At 35.3% G+C, this 24,703-nt stretch overlaps 1 long non-coding RNA gene across 1 annotated transcript in view; it reads right to left on the bottom strand.

The window, feature by feature from the left end:
* The window catches only part of LOC127838101 (uncharacterized), a 30,964-nt gene extending 6,591 nt beyond the window's left edge, over positions 1-24,373 (bottom strand). Inside the window, exons 1-2 of the long non-coding RNA XR_008029663.1 lie at positions 24,034-24,373; positions 21,680-21,853 (exon numbers count right to left, since the gene is read on the bottom strand). This is a non-coding gene — a long non-coding RNA (uncharacterized LOC127838101). The remainder of the gene's footprint in view (positions 1-21,679; positions 21,854-24,033) is intronic.
* Between the last annotated feature and the right edge of the window lie 330 nt (positions 24,374-24,703).

Here is a 24,703-nt window from a genome sequence, read left to right on the forward strand (position 1 = left end):
CTAAAAAAAAAAAAAAAAATGTTTTTTTTTTTTTGGAAGTTGGGCTTTTTTGGGGAAATTTTGGTCAGAATTTTGGGAAAAAACGTGTATTTTTGCGATTGGGAAGCAGCCGAAATTCGGCTGTAAATTTGAGCAAAAAAAATCACTGACTATTCAACAATGTGAAAAAATGAGTCGCGCATTGTTTAAAATTCTTAAAATATCAGTCGCAAACATTAGAAAATTGTAAAAAAAAATGTCTCACAATGTTGGAAATTGTGAAATATGAGTCGCACAATGTTGAAGGTTGTAAAAAATGAGCCTCGCGATCTAGACAATTATGGAAAAATAAGTCAGGGGACAAAAATTCCACTCGTCCGCTCATATTGACGAGTGAAAACTTTATAAGGACAAGTGAATTTCCCTAAAGCGCTCGTCCTACAGGACAAGAGGAAAAGCAGATGTTAAAATATGTATTTTAGGACCCGTAAATAATTAAATAAAATCATTTTCTTAAAGCATATCTATTCCGAAAGTAGAACGAGAATGAACTGGAAATAGTAATTGTAAATTTCATACAACAGGTGCGCATTGTTATGCGAGACTAAGTCCCGAGTACATGTAAATGTTGGTGTCAATGTTGACAGGGAACCATCCAACTGCATTCACTGTAAGTGTTGATTTTTAAAGAATTATTTAACTGCAGAGTACAGTTTATAACTAGTCTGAATTTCGTCCGAAAAATATCTGACATTTGAGCGTTCTTTAAAGGGATGGGGGGGGTTGATGTTCAAACGTCCGAAACAGAAATCACGCAAGCATTAGAAAAAGTAAAACAGCAGTCTTCATTAATTTATTTTGTGTTCCTCATAAAGAACTTATTTCACTGCTTAACATTTCTTTTTTGATCAGCTGGCATGAATAACTGAGTAAGCAGCATTTTAGCAGTGATATAGGCAATTTTATTAGTCATATGAGCCCTTTGAAAAATTTATTTCACACATATTCAAGGACGAGTGCATGTGTTTGCAGGACGAGTGCAAATTTAAATGCACTCGTCCTGCAAGACGAGTGCAGTTTAGAAATATTTTTGTCCCCTATAAGTTGCACACTGTTCAAAATTGTGAACAAATTTGACTTGTGACTGTTGGAAATTGTGAAAATAATTTATTGAGCATTGTTCAAATTTGTGAAAATATGAGTCTCAAACTGTTCAAATTTGTGAGAAAAAAAAAGTCGCTAACTGTTCAAAAATGTGAAAAAATGAGTTGCACACTTTTTTAAATACTGACCATTTGCATTGCAAATTCCTCTAATTAAAATACTGACCATTTGCATTGCAAATTCCTCTAATTTGTGACAAAACAGCTATCGCTAGTAATGATTGAGGAAAAAAACAAGTCTATTATAAAAAAGGTTTCAGTTTAAAGATATTCGTAATTATTTTTTATTTAAAGTTGATTACGGCCATATCATATGCCTATATTATCTAGGGCTGTAACCAATACACTAGGTGACGAATACGATACGTATCAGGAATACAGGGTAGCGAATATGAATATTTATTCGTGAATATGAATTTCAATGAACAAAAGTAATACTGACAACTTGACATGACATTATATAGTATGAAACTATGTGTATTTGTCAATTTGATTAATTGAGTATCATTGCATACTGAAAATATGACATATAACACTTTGAAATAACAAAACACTGCAAATTGTCATCGTCTCATCGTCTTTTTTGGGGAAACCAAAGTAGCGCCAGACAAACAACGTGTATTTGGCAGGCATGTCAACGATACCAATAGCATTCCTTGTGCAAGGCTCCATGTTTGTTGATAAGTTGCACAATCATTGTCGTAAAGATAAACAAAAAAGAAATTGCATCTGCTTATCCTTTGTGTATATGTTTAAGCATCAAATCATTCGTATTTACCTAAATAAACATTAAACAACTACGAAAGATTTTTCAATTCATTTCAATGTCGTAAATATTTAACCGGTTCCCGCCATTTTTGTTGATAATCTCACTGTGTAACATAGTGGGTGGGGTAAACATGATGAAAAACACCGGAATTAGGAGAAGAACATTTAAATATAGGGGTTAATTGTATGAACATTCATTTGTAAGGTAAGATGATTAAACTTTCAAACTCGAACCACGTTGTTTGTATTCGTCAAATATTCGGTTCGGGAGGTGGCGAATAACGAATACGAATCATCCACAGCCGTATTCGAGTAATTCGAATGTATTTTTACAGTCCTAATATTATCATTTTTTTATAATGATATTGTGTGACAGTGGTCCTTCTATAATATAAGGACAACTCTTGTGTTTTAACTGTTTAACAAATTAACAGTATATGTAAAGACTCACACTGGACAAATTAATCATTAAATCTAAATTGAATGAATGAATGGGAAGAAAACATTTGTCCCTCTATTTACCTTTTTTTTTTCATTATTGAGTTTTTTTTTCTCTGACTCATGATATCAAATGGAAAAGATGAAACTGATCAAACAGCGAAGCTCTCGTATGGTATGAAATTACTGAGGAGGTATATCCCATACACCATCACTCACTTACTATGGCTTGATTGGTCATTTTCGGCTCGGGTTCTACTTACATGTACCCCAAGTACTCTAAAGTATACTTACATGTACTCCGGGTATGGTAAATATACTTAAACGTACCCGGTGATGTTAGACTGTACCCTAGTTGTATATCTGCCCAAAATCTGATGTCGTAAAACACGCTACTGATTACCGTAAAATGATATTGTTTACCTTAAACAAACTTCTTTTTCAAAATATCTGCATCATGTTGCTTTTTGAGTATGCGTTTAGATACTATAAAGGCTGTTTAGCAGAAAATTGACATAAATGTGAACATAATTAATTTTTACAAATTTGCCAACAACAACCGATTTAGCGTTACAATTCACCAGTACGTTGTAGTATATTTATTGAACCCAGGGTACATGTCAGTGTACTTAAGAGTACCTGAGGTGCATGTAAGTACATGTAGTACCCGAGGCGAAAATGACCAATGGAGCCTTACTAACTGTATAATGATTATATCTCACAAACTACCTTTACCTTGTTGTGTTTATCAACCATAAATTTATGTAAATTCTGGCTTTTTTACTTTAATTTTCCATTCCATTGATAGCGCAATTTTTGTCTTATCTCGTATGATATTATTTTACTCTTTGGATTTCAATGAAGACAAGCTAAAAGTGTCATTTTATTTTACAAACAAATCTAAGATGTATTTTAATATTTAGTGTTTGTCATGCATAATTCAGTGTTTTCCAAAAAAAATTGAGTAGCCAGTTATATGGCCAGCAACTATGCAGTAAAACTAAAGCATTTGTGACATTTTACTTGATATACTTTGGGAAAATAGTTGGCGTCTAGAGTAAATGTAACCGGCGAAATGGCCCGCTGCCGGTCTTACAGAGAACACTGATAATGGTAAACTAAACTAGAAATGGCGCGGCAGAGGCCGACGCGTATCCCCACGCCGAATGTTTGACCTAGGTGTGCCCCAGGGTTGGTAATGGGGCCATGCATAGCTGAGATTGACCGTATTGTCATAAGAGAAGTTCATCATCAATTAGAAGTGAATTGGTGTAGAAATGAAGAAGTTATAGTAAAAGGCAATTTTGGGTGGGTGTGACATATGTGGGCAGGGCGCCCCAGGGTTGGTAATTGTGCCATGCATAGTTGAGATTGACCGTATTGTCATAAGAGAAGTTCAGTATCAATTTGAAATGAATCGGTGTAGAAATGAAGAAATTATAGTAAAAGGCAATTTTGGGCGGGTGTGGTCTATGTGGGCGGGGCCCCAGGGTTGGTAATGGGGCCATGCATAGTTGAGATTGACCGTATTGTCATAAGAGAGGTTCAGTATCAATTTGAAGTGAATCGGTGTAGAAATGAAGAAATTATAGTAAAAGGCAATTTTGGGTGGGTGTGGTCTATGTGGGCGGGGCGCCCCAGGGTTGGTAATGGGGCCATGCATAGTTGAGATTGACCGTATTGTCATAAGAGAAGTTCAATATCAATTTGAAGTGAATCGGTGTAGAAATGAAGAAATTATAGTAAAAGGCAATTTTGGGTGGGTGTGGTCTATGTGGGCGGGGCGCCCCAGGGTTGGTAATGGGGCCATGCATAGTTGAGATTGACTGTATTGTCATAAGAGAAGTTCAATATCAATTTGAAGTGAATCGGTGTAGAAATGAAGAAATTATAGTAAAGGCAATTTTGGGTGGGTGTGGTCTATGTGGGCGGTGCCCCAGGGTTGGTTATGGGGCCATGCATAGTTGAGATTGATCCTAATGTCATAAGAGAAGTACAGTATCAATTTGAAGTGAATCCGTGTAGAAATGAAAAAATTATAGTAAATGGAATTTTTTTGGTGGGTGTGGCCTATGTGGGCGGGCGCCCCAGGGTTGGGATTGGGGCCATGCATAGTTGAGATTGACCCTAATGTCATAACAAAAGTTCAGTATCAATTTGAAGTGAATCCGTGTAGAAATGAAAAAATTATAGTAAATGGAAATTTTTGGTGGGTGTGGCGCCCCAGGGTTGGGAATGGGGCCATGCATGGTTGAGATTGACCGTATTGTCATAAGAGAGGTCCAGTATCAATTTGAAGTGAATCGGTGTAGAAATAAAGAAGTAAATGTAAAATAACCTAAAAAAATGAGTGATAATTTCTGACGCGGCCCCACCCCAACCGCTATAACTTTTGACCCAGGGGTCAGATCAAAATTCCAAATAGTGCAGGGTCGCACATATGCTCATAGCTACCATGTGTGTAAGTTTCAAGGTTCTAGTGCTTTTAGTGTAGGAGGAGATAGTGGCCAGGACGGACGGACAGACGGACGGACAGACGGACGGACGGACGGCGGAGATAACCACAATATCCCCACCTTTTTTTCAAAAAGTGTGGGGATAATAAAAAAACTCGCTGCGACTGGATTATGGGTTTGTAAAATTGTTTTTTGGGTCATAATATGGTCAGCATTCAATACAAATGTTATTATAAAGTATTGTGGTTTAAAATTCATTTTGAGAATGGGATGGAAGAACAGAAAATGAAAGGGTATACAGGGATGAAAATTAGTGGTTTCCCGTGAGCCCAGGGCAAGTAGCTTTGGCCTGGGCAACTCAATTTCCAAAGTTGATAGTCCGGCCGGGCAACTTTTTTTTTTTTAAAGCTTAAAACAATTCAGTGCAATAAAAATTGAATAACAATTGACCACCATGGATCAATACTAGTTAAATAACATTCATTATTTAGGAATAGGAAATGATCAAATTCAGGCTCATAATAAAACATCAAACATTGAGTAGTGCAATGTCAGCAAATTTATTTAATTATCTATTATTTTATTAAAAGAAAGTATAATATACACATGTACATATTTCTGGGCTCGTTATTTTTTATCTGGGCAACCAAAATACTAAAGATGGTTGCCAGTGCGGGCAACCAATAGTAATAAGTTAGTTTTAATCAATGAAATATCATTGTAACTTTATTGTTATAAGCATTGCATTAAAGTTGTGATTGAGGTAAGCTTGTTTTTATTAATATAGTATAATTATTTACTTTTTAGCTCGACTATTATATATGAAATATATAAAGTGGAGCTATCCTACTGACCCCGGCAAATGTTATAGTTTGCGTACCACCCCAAATATTTCCTATGTCCCTTGACGTATTGCTTCCATATTTTGCATATTTCTTAACCAACATGTCCCCAACCTAAATACAAGAGCAGACAACTGTTTCACTTGCATTTCGTAAGAATTATGACACTTTTTCCATGTAGAATATGCATATTATTGATAACTCTACAGTGTTTGAAATTCACACTAGCCCGGGGCTAGTTGATCTTGTTTCGGGCTACTGAATTTCCATGGGTACTAGCCCGATTGGGCTATTGATTTTTCGAACCATACCTTAGAGGGTTTATTTAGCTTCGTATCGCGTTTCCTCACCCTTCCGATTATGTTGACATGACAGAGTTTGAATGACATTTTTTTTTGATACCGTGCGAATAAAATGCGGATCTACCCAGCTTGTTCAATTTGCTGTACTTTCAGAAAACCATACAAGTCTACAAATGTTTTAAATGTCCGCCATCTTGGATTTGTAATGATCTATTGACGAATTAACACATTGCAATATCATATTTTAATAGAATATGTCAACCAAATTATATATTGATAGCGTAGTTGCTTGGTTACTTTTTACTGATTTTCAGTTTGGCAGTCAAACGATATGCATATTTTATTTCACGTGCAAAGACTGACATTGATATGTTTCTGGACAGTTGTTTCCAGATACGGTATTATCTGTCGATTTTAATTTATTTTCGACATTCTTGATAAAAAAATATCTAGAATGATGAATACACATGCGATGTTACGGATGGTCTGGTTGATAATTTTTCACCAGAATTGGACCTAGAAAGACTATAAAAAGAACAGTAAGCTAGGGGGAGGAGACACTGCCCTCTATTCGCTTTATCATACGGCCTCAGACTTTCGGCTAAATGTTTCGGATTTCAAATTTGGGACAATTGACATCTAAAATTATTTACAGACTGGATATATACCTTTGCATCTTGACTGCATGTAAGGTATTGATTGACGAATATCCTCATACATAAATATTATAATCGTATTGTGTCATTGAAATATTATAATAACATTTCCAGTTAATTGGGATCAACTGTTAGTTGCAATCCCTATCAATTACACCCTACCTGCAATAAAATCTATCCAGAACCGCAAAAATATCAACTTATTTTAAAAACTTGTGATAAACAGTTCGGGCTAGTAAACTTTGGTTCGGGCTAGTGAAAAATTCCATCTGGTAGCCCGAACGGGCTAGTGGTTTCAAAAGTGAAATTTGCACACTGACTCTATGTTAAAGTGTGCGTACCACCCCAAATATTTCCTATATCCCTTGATATATTGCTTTCATATCTTGAATAATGTTAACGTGCATATTTTGTATTAACGTCTTGTTATTGTAGTGTACATATTTTTCGGATTTCAGCCAGCCCATTCATCGAGTATTATTGTTGTGGTTTTGTGAGTACTCTTCATGTAAAATACTGCTGTTTAGATGTTCATTTTTAGTCGTATATATATCAGGATTCAATACCTATACCTTAGTGAAAATGGCATCGGAAGAACATTTGTTCATTGTACTAGATAGAATTAAACATTAAGATAGAATTAAACATTATATCTATCCATCTTATTGTTTATTGCAGTTTCAGTAATATTCTGTCTAAAAATGATTTCAACATGATATAATTTTAAATCATGGCTAGGAAATGTGTTTATATGAAGCAAAAATAAAAAATAGACGGTTCATTTTTTCCCCATTTACATGTATGTATATTTATCTATGTATACATCTTTTGTTGTAAACAGTTATGCGACAATGTCCGAAAACGCCCAGGACAAATATATCGACGTAATGATTTTTTCACTTATGTGGGCGTATGTTGGCTCCACTTCACACGATACAGTCATTGTAGTTTAATTGAAAAATGCATCTTACAATGTGAGATGAGTTCTGGGTTCAAGCCCCAGCAGTGGCCTATCAAGTGTGAAATACGGAGCCATTATGATTAAATATACACAGTTATCTTTTTAAACAATACAATTAAATATAAGGAATAATGTTAAAGGGGAATTGCTGCTTAGCTATTTTTGACATTGAATAACAGGGTTTATATACACCCCAAGGATAAATGCTTCTAAATTTGTAAAAAAAAACAAACAAGTCGAAGTGTGCAGATTATGAAACATTTGAACTTTCTGATGTCTTAAAGTCATTAAATGCCACTTAAAGTTTACTCTTTTTTTTTACAAAATGACCCATTTTGTGCTGTTCGTTATCGGTTAATTTTTTACGCTGTCAGGTCCAGAAGCGCTCATTCTGTAGCTTGTTTGGACCATAATCTATAATGCGACCAAGTTTCAGCAGATTCGGCCCAGTGGTTCTGATTTTATACGCTGTGCCTAGCTTTTATTGAGTATAAGTACTATTACTCACTGATTTATGCATATGAGCTCGGCTGTTTTCGGACAAAAGGTTTTGTCATAGCAAGCTCATTGTGTCATGAAGTGTCTTTTCGCCACCGGCGTCTGCCATGCTAAAACCTTAACATGAACCCATTGTACCCAGAATTTTTTTTCGTACCCATTTTTTTCGTACCCAAATATTTTTCTTAATCAAATGTTTTTCGTACCCAAATGTTTTTGTACCCATTTTTTTCCTTCTAAATTTTTTTTGTACCCAAATTTTTGTTTCGTACCCATTTTTTTCGTACCCAAATTTTTTCGTACCCAATTTTTTTTTTCGGACCCATTTATTTCGTACCCAATTTTTTTTCGTACCCAATTTTTTTTCGTACCCACATGTTTTCGTACCCAATTTTTTTTTCGTACCCATTTATTTCGTACCCAATTTTTTTTCGTACCCAAACTTTTTCGTACCCACTCTTTTTTTTTACCCAAAATTTTTTGTACCCAATTTTTTTTCGTACCCAAATTTTTTCGTTCCCATTTTTTTTCTACCCAAATTTTTCGTACCCAAATTTTTTCGTACTCAATTATTTTTTCGTTCCCATTTTTTTCGTACCCAATTTTTTTTTCGTATCCAAACGTTTTCGTACCCACATTTTTTTATTCTTACCCATTTATTTTTTTCGTACCCAAATGTTTTTCGTACCCAATTTTTTGGTAGAAATAATCGGTTTACAATTTGATTTGATCTCCCCACTCATTCCATCCTGCGAAACCCTTAAGGTGTCGCAACTCTGGTAAGAATATGGAATGAGTGATGTATTGGACGTCATCATTGATGACGTTCAATCGAACGAATGATAAAGGGGGCTAAGTTTCGTTAAGCTCCAGGGTATAGCCGCGATTTGTGGGCCATGAAAACTGGCCCAACACTGTGCCTGAAATTTGACCTGTATATGGACCAGAACGCGATCTAGACGATGGCGTATTCGTCATGTCTGGGAAAAGTCCAGTTTTTGATAAAATGACGAAAAAGTGGTGTTTTTTATTGCGCAATCGCTATAAAATGAGTTCTCGCCGGAAGCTTTAATAGCGTTAATAGCAACCCAAACACAATTCACCCCCAGGAGACAATTCACGCGCTTGGCAATTCAAATTTGATTTTAAATAATACATAATGCGATTTTATTCCAAAATTAATTAATAATTTCATCTTGCGTTTAACATACGTTTAAGAAAATATTAACATAACAAACAAAAACAAACAACCGTTAAATTTTATTGTTGTAAATATGGTAACCTGATTACATATCCACTAGCGTCTATGCATATTTACACATAAAAAATAGTTCGTAAGTAAGCAACAAACAATCACATTTAAACTCAAATTATTGAACAAAATATATAAATTTAAGCTAGAAATCGAAACTTAAATACAATGTCTGCACTAAAAACACAATACCAATAGTTTTTACAATAACACATTCGACATGTACATGTACTTCCAACAACACGCCAACCGCTATTTTCAAAGCGAATGTGTAGAGTAGCATTTCAACAATAAAGACAAAATGGAACTGGATTTTAACGTAGTGCGCAAATTGGAAGTGATTACAGTAATTTATTTTTCAACTTGTCAATCTCCGTAGTATACGTTTAGTTGTGAGATGTTAACGGTTTCCCAAAAAAAACATGCCTTCGCTGCGAAGTCAAAGTTGGTGGGGAACGAGACTGCTTGTGGATTTCGAGTTGCTGGAAGTTTGTAACGAAGCTGCTTTTGTGCAATATTCAGCGATTTTGCAAGCTGTGTGTTTGAAGTCGGAGATATATATTGCTGACATTAATGATGTGTACGTTCTTGTGACCACTGATCTGCATATGATGCCAGTGGGAGAGCATCCCGAATCCCACATAGTCTGCAACAGATGTTTCCTGGTCGAGTGGTTGGTAAGTTTCATCGTTATACATGCATATTACACATTTTACATTATTTGTGCTATTTTTGACACCCATTTTTCATGCTGATGAACCAACGGTCAGTGCCAGTAGTCCTACTGTCATTGGTCTGTGTGCTTGTTGAAAGTACATGTAGAAAGGGTTGTTTAGCTTCAATAAGCCATGTTGCTATTTTTTGGATAAAATTTATTGCAGTGGGCTTTTTATCTTTGTGCAGCAACCTCGGCCGCCTCATTTTTTGAAAACATTAGTCGCACACTGTTCATATTGTGGAAAAATGAGTCGCGCACTGTTCACAGTGAGAAAAATGGGTGGTGACTATTCAGTGATTTTTTTTGCTTTAATTTGTTACAGCCTGTGCCTTTTGAATTGGGAAAATAAGCGCGATAAACCGTGAAATTGGGAAAAATAGCGCGATAAACCATGAACTTGGGAAAAATTAACATTATAAATAGGATTATAAGTAACAGAAGTGATATTGTGATATTGTTTTTAAGTGCATGTTCAGGGAGTTTTCTAGAAAAGGAGTCTGGTCAAATTGTTGTTTTTTTAATCAATAAAAGTGGCAAGTTTGGGAATGATTTATGGACAAAAATGACTAAATTCAAGTTATATATTTTGTAAGTTTTATGAGACTTCTTTCTAAAAAAAAAAAAAAAAAATGTTTTTTTTTTTTTTGGAAGTTGGGCTTTTTTGGGGAAATTTTGGTCAGAATTTTGGGAAAAAACGTGTATTTTTGCGATTGGGAAGCAGCCGAAATTCGGCTGTAAATTTGAGCAAAAAAAATCACTGACTATTCAACAATGTGAAAAAATGAGTCGCGCATTGTTTAAAATTCTTAAAATATCAGTCGCAAACATTAGAAAATTGTAAAAAAAAATGTCTCACAATGTTGGAAATTGTGAAATATGAGTCGCACAATGTTGAAGGTTGTAAAAAATGAGCCTCGCGATCTAGACAATTATGGAAAAATAAGTCAGGGGACAAAAATTCCACTCGTCCGCTCATATTGACGAGTGAAAACTTTATAAGGACAAGTGAATTTCCCTAAAGCGCTCGTCCTACAGGACAAGAGGAAAAGCAGATGTTAAAATATGTATTTTAGGACCCGTAAATAATTAAATAAAATCATTTTCTTAAAGCATATCTATTCCGAAAGTAGAACGAGAATGAACTGGAAATAGTAATTGTAAATTTCATACAACAGGTGCGCATTGTTATGCGAGACTAAGTCCCGAGTACATGTAAATGTTGGTGTCAATGTTGACAGGGAACCATCCAACTGCATTCACTGTAAGTGTTGATTTTTAAAGAATTATTTAACTGCAGAGTACAGTTTATAACTAGTCTGAATTTCGTCCGAAAAATATCTGACATTTGAGCGTTCTTTAAAGGGATGGGGGGGGGGTTGATGTTCAAACGTCCGAAACAGAAATCACGCAAGCATTAGAAAAAGTAAAACAGCAGTCTTCATTAATTTATTTTGTGTTCCTCATAAAGAACTTATTTCACTGCTTAACATTTCTTTTTTGATCAGCTGGCATGAATAACTGAGTAAGCAGCATTTTAGCAGTGATATAGGCAATTTTATTAGTCATATGAGCCCTTTGAAAAATTTATTTCACACATATTCAAGGACGAGTGCATGTGTTTGCAGGACGAGTGCAAATTTAAATGCACTCGTCCTGCAAGACGAGTGCAGTTTAGAAATATTTTTGTCCCCTATAAGTTGCACACTGTTCAAAATTGTGAACAAATTTGACTTGTGACTGTTGGAAATTGTGAAAATAATTTATTGAGCATTGTTCAAATTTGTGAAAATATGAGTCTCAAACTGTTCAAATTTGTGAGAAAAAAAAAGTCGCTAACTGTTCAAAAATGTGAAAAAATGAGTTGCACACTTTTTTAAATACTGACCATTTGCATTGCAAATTCCTCTAATTAAAATACTGACCATTTGCATTGCAAATTCCTCTAATTTGTGACAAAACAGCTATCGCTAGTAATGATTGAGGAAAAAAACAAGTCTATTATAAAAAAGGTTTCAGTTTAAAGATATTCGTAATTATTTTTTATTTAAAGTTGATTACGGCCATATCATATGCCTATATTATCTAGGGCTGTAACCAATACACTAGGTGACGAATACGATACGTATCAGGAATACAGGGTAGCGAATATGAATATTTATTCGTGAATATGAATTTCAATGAACAAAAGTAATACTGACAACTTGACATGACATTATATAGTATGAAACTATGTGTATTTGTCAATTTGATTAATTGAGTATCATTGCATACTGAAAATATGACATATAACACTTTGAAATAACAAAACACTGCAAATTGTCATCGTCTCATCGTCTTTTTTGGGGAAACCAAAGTAGCGCCAGACAAACAACGTGTATTTGGCAGGCATGTCAACGATACCAATAGCATTCCTTGTGCAAGGCTCCATGTTTGTTGATAAGTTGCACAATCATTGTCGTAAAGATAAACAAAAAAGAAATTGCATCTGCTTATCCTTTGTGTATATGTTTAAGCATCAAATCATTCGTATTTACCTAAATAAACATTAAACAACTACGAAAGATTTTTCAATTCATTTCAATGTCGTAAATATTTAACCGGTTCCCGCCATTTTTGTTGATAATCTCACTGTGTAACATAGTGGGTGGGGTAAACATGATGAAAAACACCGGAATTAGGAGAAGAACATTTAAATATAGGGGTTAATTGTATGAACATTCATTTGTAAGGTAAGATGATTAAACTTTCAAACTCGAACCACGTTGTTTGTATTCGTCAAATATTCGGTTCGGGAGGTGGCGAATAACGAATACGAATCATCCACAGCCGTATTCGAGTAATTCGAATGTATTTTTACAGTCCTAATATTATCATTTTTTTATAATGATATTGTGTGACAGTGGTCCTTATATAATATAAGGACAACTCTTGTGTTTTAACTGTTTAACAAATTAACAGTATACAGGGGTTTTTTTTACTAAGAAAGTGACACCGATATTCGGCGTCTTCCCCTACCAGAATTTTTCCCCTTAAAATACAATTTCCCCACCAAAAATATCATTTTTCACCAAAATATAATATTTTCTCTCAAAGAAATGTTTATTTTTCCTTGGGGCATTCGACAATTATCCAATTTGCACCATGTACAACGAATTCGCGCTCTCTCTCTCCAGACGAACACACAACATCTGGGAATCCCAGTTATTCTAAATATAGCTCTTAAATAACGTCATGTAAACTGGGCAACTAATCGTAATTATCATGTGACTATTTTACTGGATACCGGTCTTGCGCGAGAAGGGTGTTTCGTCAATTAATTACCGGAAACCAGTCGAATTTTCATCCGGGCTATGTGCAAGCCGAGGTATAAACGTGAAAACAGAAAAAAATGTCTCACAATTAGCGTTCTTACACAAACACAATAAAACATTCGAACTCAAAAGATACTGAACGCATCGAGGCATTTTTTAAGTAAGAATCATCGAAAACCGTTATAACCCAGCAGGATTCTGAGGTAATCAACATCGAACATTGTGAAAGTGAAAGTAGACAATCGGCAGCTGCCGCTCCTTTCCCTTCCAATACTGTAGCAAATCAAGATCGTCAACCCATTCATCATGAAATTGAAATCACAAAATTGACATCGTCCCCCGGCCCCAGTACAAAAATATAGTTGAAAACATTTCCCATTATTAGATCTACACCTGCAACTTTATTAAGGACTTTGACTTTAATACCTGTTAAATGTGTTTAAGAACAAAAAGGACAGAGACAAGTCTCTTTTGATGAGTTATAGACATTGAAATGAACAGTTTTTATTTTTTCCCTTAATATCTCTCTTTCGCACTCTTTTTTTCCCCTTTCACCCAGCGTCCAGCGTCTTCCCCTTTCTCTAAAAAAAACCCCTGGTATATGTAAAGACTCACACTGGACAAATTAATCATTAAATCTAAATTGAATGAATGAATGGGAAGAAAACATTTGTCCCTCTATTTACCTTTTTTTTTTTCATTATTGAGTTTTTTTTCTCTGACTCATGATATCAAATGGAAAAGATGAAACTGATCAAACAGCGAAGCTCTCGTATGGTATGAAATTACTGAGGAGGTATATCCCATACACCATCACTCACTTACTATGGCTTGATTGGTCATTTTCGGCTCGGGTTCTACTTACATGTACCCCAAGTACTCTAAAGTATACTTACATGTACTCCGGGTATGGTAAATATACTTAAACGTACCCGGTGATGTTAGACTGTACCCTAGTTGTATATCTGCCCAAAATCTGATGTCGTAAAACACGCTACTGATTACCGTAAAATGATATTGTTTACCTTAAACAAACTTCTTTTTCAAAATATCTGCATCATGTTGCTTTTTGAGTATGCGTTTAGATACTATAAAGGCTGTTTAGCAGAAAATTGACATAAATGTGAACATAATTAATTTTTACAAATTTGCCAACAACAACCGATTTAGCGTTAAAATTCACCAGTACGTTGTAGTATATTTATTGAACCCAGGGTACATGTCAGTGTACTTAAGAGTACCTGAGGTGCATGTAAGTACATGTAGTACCCGAGGCGAAAATGACCAATGGAGCCTTACTAACTGTATAATGATTATATCTCACAAACTACCTTTACCTTGTTGTGTTTATCAACCATAAATTTATGTAAATTCTGGCTTTTTTACTTTAATTTTCCATTCCATTGATAGCGCAATTTTTGTCTTATCTCGTATGATATTATTTTACTCTTTGGATTTCAATGAAGACAAGCTAAAAGTGTCATTTTATTTTACAAACAAATCTAAGATGTATTTTAATATTTAGTGTTTGTCATGCATAATTCAGTGTTTTCCAAAAAAAATTGAGTAGCCAGTTATATGGCCAGCAACTATGCAGTAAAACTAAAGCATTTGTGACATTTTACTTGATATACTTTGGGAAAATAGTTGGCGTCTAGAGTAAATGTAACCGGCGAAATGGCCCGCTGCCGGTCTTACAGAGAACACTGATAATGGTAAACTAAACTAGAAATGGCGCGGCAGAGGCCGACGCGTATCCCCACGCCGAATGTTTGACCTAGGTGTGCACCAGGGTTGGTAATGGGGCCATGCATAGCTGAGATTGACCGTATTGTCATAAGAGAAGTTCATCATCAATTAGAAGTGAATTGGTGTAGAAATGAAGAAGTTATAGTAAAAGGCAATTTTGGGTGGGTGTGACATATGTGGGCAGGGCGCCCCAGGGTTGGTAATTGTGCCATGCATAGTTGAGATTGACCGTATTGTCATAAGAGAAGTTCAGTATCAATTTGAAATGAATCGGTGTAGAAATGAAGAAATTATAGTAAAAGGCAATTTTGGGCGGGTGTGGTCTATGTGGGCGGGGCCCCAGGGTTGGTAATGGGGCCATGCATAGTTGAGATTGACCGTATTGTCATAAGAGAGGTTCAGTATCAATTTGAAGTGAATCGGTGTAGAAATGAAGAAATTATAGTAAAAGGCAATTTTGGGTGGGTGTGGTCTATGTGGGCGGGGCGCCCCAGGGTTGGTAATGGGGCCATGCATAGTTGAGATTGACCGTATTGTCATAAGAGAAGTTCAATATCAATTTGAAGTGAATCGGTGTAGAAATGAAGAAATTATAGTAAAAGGCAATTTTGGGTGGGTGTGGTCTATGTGGGCGGGGCGCCCCAGGGTTGGTAATGGGGCCATGCATAGTTGAGATTGACTGTATTGTCATAAGAGAAGTTCAATATCAATTTGAAGTGAATCGGTGTAGAAATGAAGAAATTATAGTAAAGGCAATTTTGGGTGGGTGTGGTCTATGTGGGCGGTGCCCCAGGGTTGGTTATGGGGCCATGCATAGTTGAGATTGATCCTAATGTCATAAGAGAAGTACAGTATCAATTTGAAGTGAATCCGTGTAGAAATGAAAAAATTATAGTAAATGGAATTTTTTTGGTGGGTGTGGCCTATGTGGGCGGGCGCCCCAGGGTTGGGATTGGGGCCATGCATAGTTGAGATTGACCCTAATGTCATAACAAAAGTTCAGTATCAATTTGAAGTGAATCCGTGTAGAAATGAAAAAATTATAGTAAATGGAAATTTTTGGTGGGTGTGGCGCCCCAGGGTTGGGAATGGGGCCATGCATGGTTGAGATTGACCGTATTGTCATAAGAGAGGTCCAGTATCAATTTGAAGTGAATCGGTTGTAGAAATAAAGAAGTAAATGTAAAATAACCTAAAAAAATGAGTGATAATTTCTGACGCGGCCCCACCCCAACCGCTATAACTTTTGACCCAGGGGTCAGATCAAAATTCCAAATAGTGCAGGGTCGCACATATGCTCATAGCTACCATGTGTGTAAGTTTCAAGGTTCTAGTGCTTTTAGTGTAGGAGGAGATAGTGGCCAGGACGGACGGACAGACGGACGGACGGACGGCGGAGATAACCACAATATCCCCACCTTTTTTTCAAAAAGTGTGGGGATAATAAAAAAACTCGCTGCGACTGGATTATGGGTTTGTAAAATTGTTTTTTGGGTCATAATATGGTCAGCATTCAATACAAATGTTATTATAAAGTATTGTGGTTTAAAATTCATTTTGAGAATGGGATGGAAGAACAGAAAATGAAAGGGTATACAGGGATGAAAATTAGTGGTTTCCCGTGAGCCCAGGGCAAGTAGCTTTGGCCTGGGCAACTCAATTTCCAAAGTTGATAGTCCGGCCGGGCAACTTTTTTTTTTTTAAAGCTTAAAACAATTCAGTGCAATAAAAATTGAATAACAATTGACCACCATGGATCAATACTAGTTAAATAACATTCATTATTTAGGAATAGGAAATGATCAAATTCAGGCTCATAATAAAACATCAAACATTGAGTAGTGCAATGTCAGCAAATTTATTTAATTATCTATTATTTTATTAAAAGAAAGTATAATATACACATGTACATATTTCTGGGCTCGTTATTTTTTATCTGGGCAACCAAAATACTAAAGATGGTTGCCAGTGCGGGCAACCAATAGTAATAAGTTAGTTTTAATCAATGAAATATCATTGTAACTTTATTGTTATAAGCATTGCATTAAAGTTGTGATTGAGGTAAGCTTGTTTTTATTAATATAGTATAATTATTTACTTTTTAGCTCGACTATTATATATGAAATATATAAAGTGGAGCTATCCTACTGACCCCGGCAAATGTTATAGTTTGCGTACCACCCCAAATATTTCCTATGTCCCTTGACGTATTGCTTCCATATTTTGCATATTTCTTAACCAACATGTCCCCAACCTAAATACAAGAGCAGACAACTGTTTCACTTGCATTTCGTAAGAATTATGACACTTTTTCCATGTAGAATATGCATATTATTGATAACTCTACAGTGTTTGAAATTCACACTAGCCCGGGGCTAGTTGATCTTGTTTCGGGCTACTGAATTTCCATGGGTACTAGCCCGATTGGGCTATTGATTTTTCGAACCATACCTTAGAGGGTTTATTTAGCTTCGTATCGCGTTTCCTCACCCTTCCGATTATGTTGACATGACAGAGTTTGAATGACATTTTTTTTTGATACCGTGCGAATAAAATGCGGATCTACCCAGCTTGTTCAATTTGCTGTACTTTCAGAAAACCATACAAGTCTACAAATGTTTTAAATGTCCGCCATCTTGGATTTGTAATGATCTATTGACGAATTAACACATTGCAATATCATATTTTAATAGAATATGTCAACCAAATTATATATTGATAGCGTAGTTGCTTGGTTACTTTTTACTGATTTTCAGTTTGGCAGTCAAACGATATGCATATTTTATTTCACGTGCAAAGACTGACATTGATATGTTTCTGGACAGTTGTTTCCAGATACGGTATTATCTGTCGATTTTAATTTATTTTCGACATTCTTGATAAAAAAATATCTAGAATGATGAATACACATGCGATGTTACGGATGGTCTGGTTGATAATTTTTCACCAGAATTGGACCTAGAAAGACTATAAAAAAGAACAGTAAGCTAGGGGGAGGAGACACTGCCCTCTATTCGCTTTATCATACGGCCTCAGACTTTCGGCTAAATGTTTCGGATTTCAAATTTGGGACAATTGACATCTAAAATTATTTACAGACTGGATATATACCTTTGCATCTTGACTGCATGTAAGGTATTGATTGACGAATATCCTCATACATAAATATTATAATCGTATTGTGTCATTGAAATATTATAATAACATTTCCAGTTAATTGGGATCAACTGTTAGTTGCAATCCCTATCAATTACACCCTACCTGCAATAAAATCTATCCAGAACCGCAAAAATATCAACTTATTTTAAAAACTTGTGATAAACAGTTCGGGCTAGTAAACTTTGGTTCGGGCTAGTGAAAAATTCCATCTGGTAGCCCGAACGGGCTAGTGGTTTCAAAAGTGAAATTTGCACACTGACTCTATGTTAAAGTGTGCGTACCACCCCAAATATTTCCTATATCCCTTGATATATTGCTTTCATATCTTGAATAATGTTAACGTGCATATTTTGTATTAACGTCTTGTTATTGTAGTGTACATATTTTTCGGATTTCAGCCAGCCCATTCATCGAGTATTATTGTTGTGGTTTTGTGAGTACTCTTCATGTAAAATACTGCTGTTTAGATGTTCATTTTTAGTCGTATATATATCAGGATTCAATACCTATACCTTAGTGAAAATGGCATCGGAAGAACATTTGTTCATTGTACTAGATAGAATTAAACATTAAGATAGAATTAAACATTATATCTATCCATCTTATTGTTTATTGCAGTTTCAGTAATATTCTGTCTAAAAATGATTTCAACATGATATAATTTTAAATCATGGCTAGGAAATGTGTTTATATGAAGCAAAAATAAAAAATAGACGGTTCATTTTTTCCCCATTTACATGTATGTATATTTATCTATGTATACATCTTTTGTTGTAAACAGTTATGCGACAATGTCCGAAAACGCCCAGGACAAATATATCGACGTAATGATTTTTTCACTTATGTGGGCGTATGTTGGCTCCACTTCACACGATACAGTCATTGTAGTTTAATTGAAAAATGCATCTTACAATGTGAGATGAGTTCTGGGTTCAAGCCCCAGCAGTGGCCTATCAAGTGTGAAATACGGAGCCATTATGATTAAATATACACAGTTATCTTTTTAAACAATACAATTAAATATAAGGAATAATGTTAAAGGGGAATTGCTGCTTAGCTATTTTTGACATTGAATAACAGGGTTTATATACACCCCAAGGATAAATGCTTCTAAATTTGTAAAAAAAACAAACAAGTCGAAGTGTGCAGATTATGAAACATTTGAACTTTCTGATGTCTTAAAGTCATTAAATGCCACTTAAAGTTTACTCTTTTTTTTTACAAAATGACCCATTTTGTGCTGTCCGTTATCGGTTAATTTTTTACGCTGTCAGGTCCAGAAGCGCTCATTCTGTAGCTTGTTTGGACCATAATCTATAATGCGACCAAGTTTCAGCAGATTCGGCCCAGTGGTTCTGATTTTATACGCTGTGCCTAGCTTTTATTGAGTATAAGTACTATTACTCACTGATTTATGCATATGAGCTCGGCTGTTTTCGGACAAAAGGTTTTGTCATAGCAAGCTCATTGTGTCATGAAGTGTCTTTTCGCCACCGGCGTCTGCCATGCTAAAACCTTAACATGAACCCATTGTACCCAGAATTTTTTTTCGTACCCATTTTTTTCGTACCCAAATATTTTTCTTAATCAAATGTTTTTCGTACCCAAATGTTTTTGTACCCATTTTTTTCCTTCTAAATTTTTTTTGTACCCAAATTTTTGTTTCGTACCCATTTTTTTCGTACCCAAATTTTTTCGTACCCAATTTTTTTTTTCGGACCCATTTATTTCGTACCCAATTTTTTTTCGTACCCAATTTTTTTTCGTACCCACATGTTTTCGTACCCAATTTTTTTTTCGTACCCATTTATTTCGTACCCAATTTTTTTTCGTACCCAAACTTTTTCGTACCCACTCTTTTTTTTTACCCAAAATTTTTTGTACCCAATTTTTTTTCGTACCCAAATTTTTTCGTTCCCATTTTTTTTCTACCCAAATTTTTCGTACCCAAATTTTTTCGTACTCAATTATTTTTTCGTTCCCATTTTTTTCGTACCCAATTTTTTTTTCGTATCCAAACGTTTTCGTACCAACATTTTTTTATTCTTACCCATTTATTTTTTTCGTACCCAAATGTTTTTCGTACCCAATTTTTTGGTAGAAATAATCGGTTTACAATTTGATTTGATCTCCCCACTCATTCCATCCTGCGAAACCCTTAAGGTGTCGCAACTCTGGTAAAAAGATATATAATTAATTCTTCAGCACATACTCTCAAAATACACGAGAGGGCCAAAGGTCCCAAGGTCTCAATTGTCTGAGCAGAAAGTGCTCATAAGATTTCACAATAGACTTACATGAAAAACTGCCCTGACACTTTGCTGCCATGTTTTTTAACAACAAACATTTCCAAACAAATCTCTTATTTGTGTTTGTTCTGAGCAAATAGCACAACGAGTGGATCAAACATGTGATTTCTTAACTGTAACTTCTGGTAATCCATATATGGAAAACTGTGCCATCGTGTTGTGGTCATGTCTTTCATTAGACAGGAACCATAATTCACACATCAGGGAAATCATGACATCAAATGGTCAAAGCAAGGCCATTTAGTTTTGTGAACAGTGTACACAAGCTTTTCTTCAATTTGGCCAAGTGATATAGATTCTGACGCAATATGACCCAGTTTCAAACAAATTTTAGATTAAATAGAGAAAAATGATATGCCTTAAGTTTCATGAACATTGGGAAAAAAGTATCATGTTCAATAGCGTTTTCTTTGATCTTACTTAGTGACTAATTTATTCACCCGATGCGACCCATTTTTTAAATTCACCAAGATATCATAGGAACACGTGTTCTGACCAGGTTTTATGGAGATTTGGCAATAATCGTATCCTCTTGTGTGTTCACAAGCTTTTTCTGTAATTTGACATATCAGCGTTTTTTATGTCCAATTGGGAAAAGTACCCGTATCATTCCAATTGGGAAAAATTGAGTCGTGAAAACCTGAAAATTGGGAAAATCGAGTCGTGAAAACCTCAAATTGGGAAATTTGTGTATTTCATTGTACGCTCCCAAATACTTTAAAATCTATAACTAAGTGTTTTCAAGCTGGCAATAATATATTTACGTAGGTTTAAGCCATAGAGCTGCATAGGGAAATTAACAAAATGTTGCATTTAATTACAAAAAAAAATTACCTTAAATTGGGAATTTTTTGGACAACAATTGGGAAATTTGTAGTTTTTTTTGTAATTGGGAAAGTGCCGTTTACCGTTACTTTATAAAGAAGGAAAAAAAATCGCTGCATATTGTCATATATTTTCATCCCACATGACCCAGTGTTTGACTCAGCCAAGATTTCATTGGGAAGAATATTTTTTGTGCCAAGGTGATATATGAAAAAAATCTATATGTACTACATTTTGGTTATTTTGGTTATTTAAACAAACTCTTATCATGTATGTATACAATTATCACTTACCTTTCTAAAGAAATCTGCATCAATCTTGCTGGGCGGCAGTGGCTTTGTGTTGTCTGATGACCCCGGCTGGTCCCGACTGCCAGCAGGGCCTGTCTTGACTGGTCTCCTTTATTCAAACTTGCTGAACGCCTCTGAGTCCACATCCGGGGATGGGTGGCAGTACAGCAGCTTGCCCTGTGGAGTTTGAATATCCAAAGAATTTACTTCAGAAGCTTCGTTGAGAGTTTTTAACAGTTTTGATATTATCATAAGACATAATAATCTACGATAAAATTGTCACAGGAAATATATGAGTAAAGTTTTTCTGTTTACTTTCATATCATGTTTCACGAAATGTAGTGTTATTATTTTTTCGTATCAATTGTCAATTATATTGATAACTAGGCCATTTACTACATTGAAAAGATGAGTGGACCTCAGGCAAAAGTATTGAATATTTGAAGCATTTTTTTAAAGTGTGATCATGTGACAAAATTGAGGAGTATACTACTTACTCCCAAACTTATTTTATCAAAAATCCTAAAAAAGATGACCCATATACCGCTGCCAGTGTTAGATCCCATGTGAAGGATGCATAAATTTTCTTCCAAAGCCATCTTTCTGTCATAACTTAATGACTGGATGGTCCAACAACAATGCATGCTTTTATTACTCAGAAAGCTGTGGCAATCTTGTTTTATTTACATCTCCTAGTAAACATATACCATAACTGTCAGCAATTTTTGATGGGCTTTAACCATAACAAGTTTTTTCCATCTTTGTGTAGTGGGCTCGGCATTTGAAAAATTACTAGAAAATATTAAAAATTGTGAAACAACGGGGCCTGAAAGGCCCAAAGTTGCTCACCTTAGATACGAAGGAACTGACATGTTCTGTGCAGGGCCATGATATCATTAGAAAAAATGTTCTGACCAAGTTTCATGAAGAGTGAACTATAAATGTAACTTATAGAGTGCTAACAATGTTTTGCTTTAGCCAAAAAAGTATAAATTCCCCTCCCCCTAGAGGCTATGTTTTTCAACAGACCTGCATTTTTCAATCTCATCAAATATATCATTAAAACAAGTGTTTTCTGAGCAAGTTTTATGAAGATTGGATTATACATGTGACTTTAAGAGTGTTAATAAGTTTTTACTAAAGCCATTTTTGGAAGAAATGCCTCCCGCCTCTTGTGGCCATGTTTATTAACCAACCATAACCATTTTCTAACTCATCCAAGATATAACTAGAGCTTTGTCACAGAAGTGACGAATACCCCTACACGCCGCATTGACACAGAATATGTTGCATGTTGTCTTCACAAAAAACAGCAGACCACATGCTCAATGTTTAAAACGCACTAAGTGACCCCGTGATCTAGTATTTGACCCGGCATGGCCCATGTTCGAACTTGAATACACATCGTCTAGATACAACTTCTGACCAAGTTTGGTGAAGCTCTGGTGAAAACTACTTGAATTAGAGAGCGGAACCCATGTTCAATGTTTAAAACGCACCACGTGACCCCGTGACCTAGTTTTTGACCCGGCATGACCCATATTCAAACTTGACCTAGACATCCTCTAGATAAAATTGTGTACACACCAGTCTTACTTACCTGTGTACTAACGCGAAAGGAATTGTGGGTAGCACTTCTTTTACGAGTGAAAAGTGAAAGCGAAAGTAGGTCAGGTACTCGTGCTTATGATAATCGCTATCAGTCTTAAAACTCTTAATAGAGATTCAAAATCACGTCTCAACATAATAAAATAACATTTCTTTTAACAAAATTCCGTTTTAAACACACAATAAAAAACGATATTTATTTAATTATTAACATTTTCATTCCTACGCAGAACTACTTTGGCGGAAGCATAATTCCCCAAACCAGGGGAATGTGATGCATCTTAGTATAGAGGTGACAATAACGTAGTGACGTCACCATCTATGTAAAGAATGACAATAGAGAACATTTTCTGTCATAAAACCTTGCATGTCTTATATAGGAAACAATTTGTGAACTATGAAGTGAAGAGTAGTCTTAAACTACGAAGGGCTGAATTCAATGTCAATTATTTAGTTACATTGAATTATTGACCAGGTGTTAATTTTTTAATCAGGAGCACACATTATGGAAAGACATGTGTTTTGATTCATAACTTCACCACATACATCAATTGTTGAAGATTTGACCTGATGATTTCATTTTTGATTCCCCTTTACAGAGATTCAAACATGACCTTATATTGTCAAGATTAATATTCCTTCAATCAACAGGGCATTTGCTAGATTACCATAACTTCAACCACAAGATAAAAGATAGCAATACTAACCTTACAAAAAGAGATTTGAGTCAATACATGAACGTGTTCTACCTCAATATGTATTACGCAGCTCGTACACTCTGGAGGGTCTGTGGGGGTCCTCCCCCTCTCCAGGGGCCGGTAGGTTGAAACCGTACGTGGTCTCAAGCACCCAGCGGGGCAGCCTCTCACCCAGCTAGGGTAAAAAGCGTCAGCGTTATAAAAGACAAATGTTGAAATATACCTTTCAAGTCCCTTTCAAAATCACATTTAATTTAAGGCTTATCTTACTATATTTAAGTTGTTAAGGCTTCATTTCAAACCATTAGGTACTGCTGAGCAGCAAACGGCATAAAACCTGAACAGTCTCACTCGTAGTCTATTCTGGTTTTATGCTGGTAGCATATCGCCATTTCAGCCACATACACTGTATTTGATCAACACTTTCTTCATATGTTTATACTTCAAAGTCCATTTTAATTCAATTGAACTTGCAAATACATATTTGATTAAGGTTACTACGAGATGGGTGTAATTATATGCATTGTTGAAGCTAGACAAAACAATTAAACTATTAAGGATGGATAAACAAAATAATCACTAAAATCCTCTTAAATCAATAGATACCAGGACATACCATTATCAGCACAAATATTGATATTGTGCTGAATTATTATGTGAAACATTACCATTGATTTTATTTGAGAAAGAAAACAGTAAAAACCAGAAGTGACAGAATAAC

This window comes from Dreissena polymorpha, chromosome 7 (assembly GCF_020536995.1).
Source record: "Dreissena polymorpha isolate Duluth1 chromosome 7, UMN_Dpol_1.0, whole genome shotgun sequence".
In the NCBI taxonomy this organism is placed as follows: domain Eukaryota; kingdom Metazoa; phylum Mollusca; class Bivalvia; order Myida; family Dreissenidae; genus Dreissena; species Dreissena polymorpha.